Source organism: Myotis davidii, unplaced genomic scaffold, assembly GCF_000327345.1.
Source record: "Myotis davidii unplaced genomic scaffold, ASM32734v1 scaffold72, whole genome shotgun sequence".
NCBI classification, from domain to species: Eukaryota; Metazoa; Chordata; class Mammalia; order Chiroptera; family Vespertilionidae; genus Myotis; species Myotis davidii.
The window spans coordinates 895954-902402 of NW_006284618.1; the positions used below are offsets into that span (position 1 = coordinate 895954).

The window sequence follows — 6449 nt, forward strand, 5'->3', positions numbered from 1 at the left end:
ATGAGCCTCAGTTTGCCCGCTTGCAAAATGGGGACAACACTCTCCATGTCAAAGAGTAGCTGTAGAGATGAAATGAGATACCAAAATCCTACGTGTCAAATGCCTGACAATTTGCCTACCAGTTAGGTACTCAGTAAATGGGTGTTCCCTGAGTCCTGCTCCCAAAGGCTGCTCAAAACATTGAGCCTGTTTGCCACTAAGGAAGAAGGTGTCACACACCACAGCTCAGGAAATGCTAGGCCCTCCATGGCTCCTGACTGGGCCAATGATGACTCTTGCCTTATGGTGGGTAGGCAGCTGGTGTTGAAGAAGAGGAGTTAGTGATATTGTGTGTCTGTGTGTCAAATGACTGTTCACCCCAACTTAGATGTAAGGGGGCCCCTCCAAAGCTTTAATTAATTTACTCCCATGCTTTCATTTGAATATGGATCGCATGAACATGACCCAACTTTCTCTTCTAGGGAAGCACTGGCATGTGCACCCCAGTGTTGTTTGTGGAACAAAATTTAGAAATGCCTGAAACCCCAAGAACAATACAGTTCATAAATGGTAAGACAGTTCTTCAATGGAATACCATGCAGCAATAAAAAGTACTGCCGCGTCTCCAGCAATCCTGGAAACAATATTGCGTGAGTAAAGCAGGCCATGGGAGAATATGCAGGGTATGGCTCTGGTTTAGAGACGGCTGCAATGGCTCAGCTCCCACCCTCCCTCAGCAAATAGTTACTGAGCCCCTAGCCCTGCCAGATGCCAGGCACTGCCCTGGTTGCTGGTATCTGATGGTGAGCAAGATCCACACAGTCCTGAACCTTGGCTAGCTTACAATCCAGCAGGGAAGACCAAGAAGAAAACAGATAAGCAAGCAGTAGATAAGAAATGACACTTTCTATGGCCAACAACTTGGAAAGAAACATAAAAGACGTGAAGATAGAGAATAACCAAATAGGGGGGAAATACACTTTCAGTTGGGGGATGGAGAAAGCCCCTCTCGGGTGGCTCTTTGAGTTAAAAAGGATGAAAGGGGCCTGGAGAAGTGAACGGCGGGGAGGAAGGTTCTTCCGAGAATTAGAGAAGAAATGCCTCGAGATGGACATGTGGCTGGCACGTTGGGTAAACTGAGCAAAGCTCTGTGCGGTGGGAGGGAGGGAGGCAGGAAGGCCTGAGTGGGCAGGTGGACACGGTCCAGGTCTCACAGTCCCCCTTCCCTGTTGTGCAAGATCTCGCCCAGTGTGTGGGCCTGAAGACCAGGTCAGCCTCCTTCTGATGTGCTTGCCAAGTGACGTGGGCCAAACCAGAGGACCCGTCCTCCGCTCAGACTCCGAGGGGGCCCCGGCCAGTCCTTTCCAGGCTACACAAGGCTCATGCCGGGGACTCACTGACTTCCAATCTGATGGAGACACAGCCTCCTGTGGCCACTGTCAGCACTCTCTCTGGCCAAGGGCACCTAGATCTTTCCCAAATGTTATCTGGGGCGCTGATGTTCAGGGAAGGTGGGTAGACTGGCTAATCCCCATGGTCAGCAGTCTCCCAAGCTCCTAACTGCTCACCACAAATTCCCCGTATGGACACTGAGTCATCAGGAAGCAGTCAACAGTCTCAGGCCCCGTTCAAACAGCCCAGCTCTTCATGGAACCCGGGGGAGGCCCCGCGTCACGGCTGATCCATCTGGCCAGCTGAGGAGTAGATGATTTGGAGAACGCAGAGCTGTGAGCAGAAGGAAATGAAGGGGTCTGTCTGGCTCACAGGGCAGATGGAGAAAGCAATGCTTTTCCAATCATACCCAGACCCTCCTGCTCTCGGGGCTGGTGGCTGAAGTCCCATAGTCAGACGAAGAGCACCTAAAGTGAAAGATCTTGATGAGAAGCAAAGAAATGCTTAAGGGCAGCTCTGACTTTTCTATTATGTTTTTTTTTATTATAGACATTAAAAAAGTCATGCCATGGAATAAAGTGTAGGAAACGTTTTAAACTGTAATTTCACTATCCTACTAATATTGTCTTCTTTTTATAGTTACTTCTAGTCTTTTCTCTTAAACTTTTTTACATAGTTACAACCATATATGCACACACTTGTTTTTAAATTTTATATTATGTCATAAACACTTTTCCATATTCCGCCCAGCCTTTATAGGCAACAAAATAATAACTACATTATTATATGACCAAATAAATGTACGGTGACTCACCTAAACAATACCTTTCTTTTGGACCTTTGGATGACTGTAGTACTTTACCAGTGTGGAAAACCCTGCAATCGAGATTTTCATGCATATAACTTTTTTCTCTCAGATTTTGTTGGAAGTTTAATAGTGCTAAATTTTTTAATAGATTTGCTCATGCCTATGTGACTATCTCTCCTTTACAACCGTCTGCTTTTTTTTTTTTTTTTTTTTTTTTTTGTAAAGACACTTCTAAATGCAAGCAGTTGAGTGTGAAGTGCCTTTTGGTGCAACATCATCGCTCGTAATGACTTGTGATGCTCAAGGTACAGACGTGGTTTTGCACACTTCCGGTCCTGACTGATGTTGACAAGAATTTGGGGCAGAAGGTCTTTAGCCTCCTTTCCGGCATCAACGTCTCCTTCTTAAATGACACCGTCTCTCCTCATGCAACTTCACAGACTGAAGAAAGCAACCAACCTTCCCGTGGGAAGTGCGGGAGTGGAAAGGGCCTGTCCTTAGACAACAATGACCTGTCCCCTGGGAAGGAGCCAAGTCCGTCTGGCCAGCGTGGTGGCACCTGTGGGTCCTGCCCTCCCTGGAAACAGCCCACACGCACACGTTCTTAACCTGCTGGTGAGAGGCATCCGCCCCTCAGCGCGCGTCAGACGGGGATAAGCAACTTTCCTCCCTTCGAAATCTGTGTGGAACTAATCCTTAGCACTTGCAAACAAGGGCACACCCAAAACACACGTATTCTCTTACTGGGCTTGCTTAGAGAATGTCCCCGAAGATTTCTTTTTCCTTTTGAAGGAAAGTTTTTAAAAAAAAGGTAAGGAGGAGGTCAAGGGGCAGAAAGTTTCCCCTTGGACAATTCTGTTAAGATTACTTGTGCTGCTCGGTGGTTGAGCGTTGACCTATGAACCAGGAGGTCATGGTTTGATTCCTGGTTCAGGGCACATGCCAGGGTTGTGGGCTTGATCCCCAGTAGGGGGCATTCAGGAGGCAGCTAATCAAATGATTCTCTCTCATCATTGATGTTTCTATCTCTCTCTCCCTCTCCCTTCCGCTCTGCAATCAATAAAATATATTTAATAAGAAGAAGAAAGAAAGAAAGAAAGAAAGAAAGAAAGAAAGAAAGAAAGAAAGAAAGAAAGAAAGATCTGCACCTAGTTCTAGACTCTCCTGCACAGATGGAGCAAAAAGTGATAGCTGTAGCCACTTTGCTAAATCTAAAGTATCTCATTTCTGAGAGTGACTTGTATCGATCTATCCATAGCTATCAACGGAGAATTCGTGTTTTTATAAAACAAAAAGTGCCAAAGAATTTACTTCTTTACTGTCAAATTGAGAGTTGATGGAAGAAACAGCCAGGCAATTAATTATATTTAGGAACCATGCATCTTGGCTTTGAAGTTAAATGTATTTCCCTGTGGCTTTATATTGAGAACAGCTTTTATTAAATTCAATTACTTTTCCCTCTGGTCTGCTCCATAAAGGTGCGCTCCCAGAGAAGGGTGGCTCTTAACGGAATTATTTCCACTGGAAACGATGAGGACCGAGTAGGGTTGGTCACTAAAAGGGGGGAGTCCTTCATAAGCAGAATCACAGGGGATAGGGTGTGTTTACTTTCTCATCAGCTGGCAAAACAAATAAGAGAAAATGGAATGGTCTCCTTGCCTAGATCACCCCCGAACGCTTCATCCTGTCCCAGGAGGGGCCAACTCAATGCACCCACCAATCCTTGGGCCATAAGGCTCCTCTCAGGATGCTCCGAGAGTTATGGCTTGTTGGCATTGGAAAAAACGGAGACCAAATGGCTCGGAAAGGTCACTGGAGTGAAAGTCACCAATTCTAGACCCCTGCCTCTAGCCATCCAAGACCTGATCAGTTCTGTTCCCGGAACCTTATTCCTTCATCTGACCAGCAGGCACGATGACTTGTGCCCCCTCCATCCCATATGGCTGTTATGAGGATCAAACGAGATGATGAGATAATAAACAAGTGATCATTGCAAAGCATTGGCAGAACCGTTAATAATAATTTACACACCAGCAAATTTCTGTTCCAATGTCATTTAAAATAGGCTGTGGCTTTGCTGAAGAACTGTCTTGCCCAAGTGTGCTCATTTGTATGTTGCTCTTTCCCCGAGCCACACGAGAGAAGCTGTTTTTAAAAACCTAATATAATATTTGGTTAGAAAGTGATTGCGAAAGCTGACTGCATCATCGGCCAATCAGGTGGCAGCTCCCAAAGGGGCATTTTCTAACCAAAAGTATAATGTATTTCTGTAATAAAATGACCGATTTTACAAGTCCCAGGCATTGCTTTAAAAATGGTTGTATTAGGATCAAAAGCTTCAGTGCCACCTGGGACCAATAACGGGTCTGTTTCCTTCAGAAACGTCACCTACGTTAGCCCCAGTCCTACAGTTCTGGCTTAAGAAATTAAGCAGCATGAAAAGCGCAGGCAAGTCCACAGGGCCTGTAGAAGAATTATGTAGGTAAGATTCAATATTACGGGGAGGTAATTTCCCCCGCCCCACTTTGTTACAGAAAGAAGCCCAGGTTCCAGCAACAATCAGCTTCCCTTCCACCAGCAACACACTTTCAGATGCCCAGCAGCACAAGCTACAGGTGGCCTGGCTAAATGCCACTGGATTTGTTTGTTCCGAGCCATGCTGTCCTCCCTCCATGTTCATCGTTGATACTATTGGGGACACGAGCTCCAAGCAATGCTGGTGTCATCGGGCACATCACTACCACTGCTTAGGGAAAACCTCCTTAATGACAGATGGCCATTAAACTGCCACATCAGGACTTCCAGTGGATGGAACATATCTTCTGGAACTTTCTTTGGGTACATTGGACCTGGCTACTCAGTTGGCTTGAATGAAAAACTTAGACGCTCAGATGAGCTGACATCCCAACACAGCAATGAAGTCACTGAAAAATTGTGTGGGCCGTTCAGACAAAGGGATCAGGTGGGCACTGGAGACGGTTCTGAGCTTAATGAAACACAGTATGACCAACACAGAAGGAAAAGCAGCCACACAGATGGCATCTCATCATTATCAAACGATTTTGTTGATTGTCCACCAAGTGCAATGAGTTTATCTAAGAGGCTGGGGAAAGACATAAGAAATCTATGGGGGTGAGCTGCATTAGGCAAAGACCATATCTTTCCTGTTAACTTATGTCTCCATAGGGAAAAGCATAGGGCCCAATATATACTAAGTGTTCAATAAATGCTTTATAAATAAATAAATAAAAAGAATGAATTACTGATACTTAGGATATTAGGGGTAGGCCTCCTCCTCTGAAGGAAATGCGTACAGATATCTAACCTCTCCCTCCCAACTCCAATCACCCAAAAATACGAACAAAGGCAAACCTGCTTATGGAACGAAGGGTGCCAATCCCTTACCAAGCACCTCCAGGCGTCTTTCACATGGAGGCTGCTGAGACTGACTGAAGGAGAAAGACAAGCCTCACCTCTAACAGCACTTCTTGTGAGAGAGCAGCATGAGCAGAAAGGAACTGATGAGGCTGACCGTGTCTCCATTGATAGTCCCCAGTCTGAAGGTCAAGGGCTCCTATTGGGGTCAAAATCATGAGAGGCTGGCCCAGCAGGGTTCCTTCAAGGACAACAGCTCCAACAGTAAGGCTGAAAGCTGAGGTTACTCCCAAAGGCTGCTGGGTTGGAAGACATCAGTCCTCCCTCTAATCCAGATTTATGCAAGAAAACTTCAGAAGGGTTCATATTAGTCAAGAGTCAAGAGGACACAGAATCTGTAAAACGAAAACACCCGTCATTAGTAACAAGCCAAGATCCGGAAACAGTACAGGGACATTTAAAACATAAGGGCTCCATGAAAAACCTTTGATAGAATCGTTAGCAAGAAACTCCATAATTTAAGAATTCAAATTAGCAACTTAGAAGAAAAACTCAGTGACTGCTCAAGGCCACAGGGCTACTAAGCATCAGGGTCAGGATTCAAATTCAAGCCGTTGGCTCCTGAGTCTGTTTTTAACCACTACCTTGTCTTCCCCATCATTCAGAATTCTCATGCCTTATTGCTTTCACTCAAATTTGGGGCGGGGTGGGGGGGGTGGCTAACCAGTTCAATAACTTCCCTCGGTCATATGACTGATGATAAAAGACGATAACAAAGGCCAACAATCAGGGGACACTATGTGTTAGGCTCTATTCAAAACCATTAAATATAAAAATGCTCACGTCATACAGAAACACTGTGGGGGAAATGAGGCTTGGAGGATTTTAGTAATGA

The 6449-nt window shown here is 45.4% G+C and overlaps 1 long non-coding RNA gene across 1 annotated transcript; it reads right to left on the reverse strand.

Moving 5' to 3' along the window:
• Positions 1–478: 478 nt before the first annotated feature.
• Positions 479–5761, reverse strand: LOC107181421. Its single transcript, XR_001512122.1, has 2 exons — positions 5712–5761; positions 479–1838 (listed from the first exon to the last, which is right to left on the reverse strand). It is a non-coding gene; the product is annotated as an uncharacterized LOC107181421 (long non-coding RNA).
• Between the last annotated feature and the right edge of the window lie 688 nt (positions 5762–6449).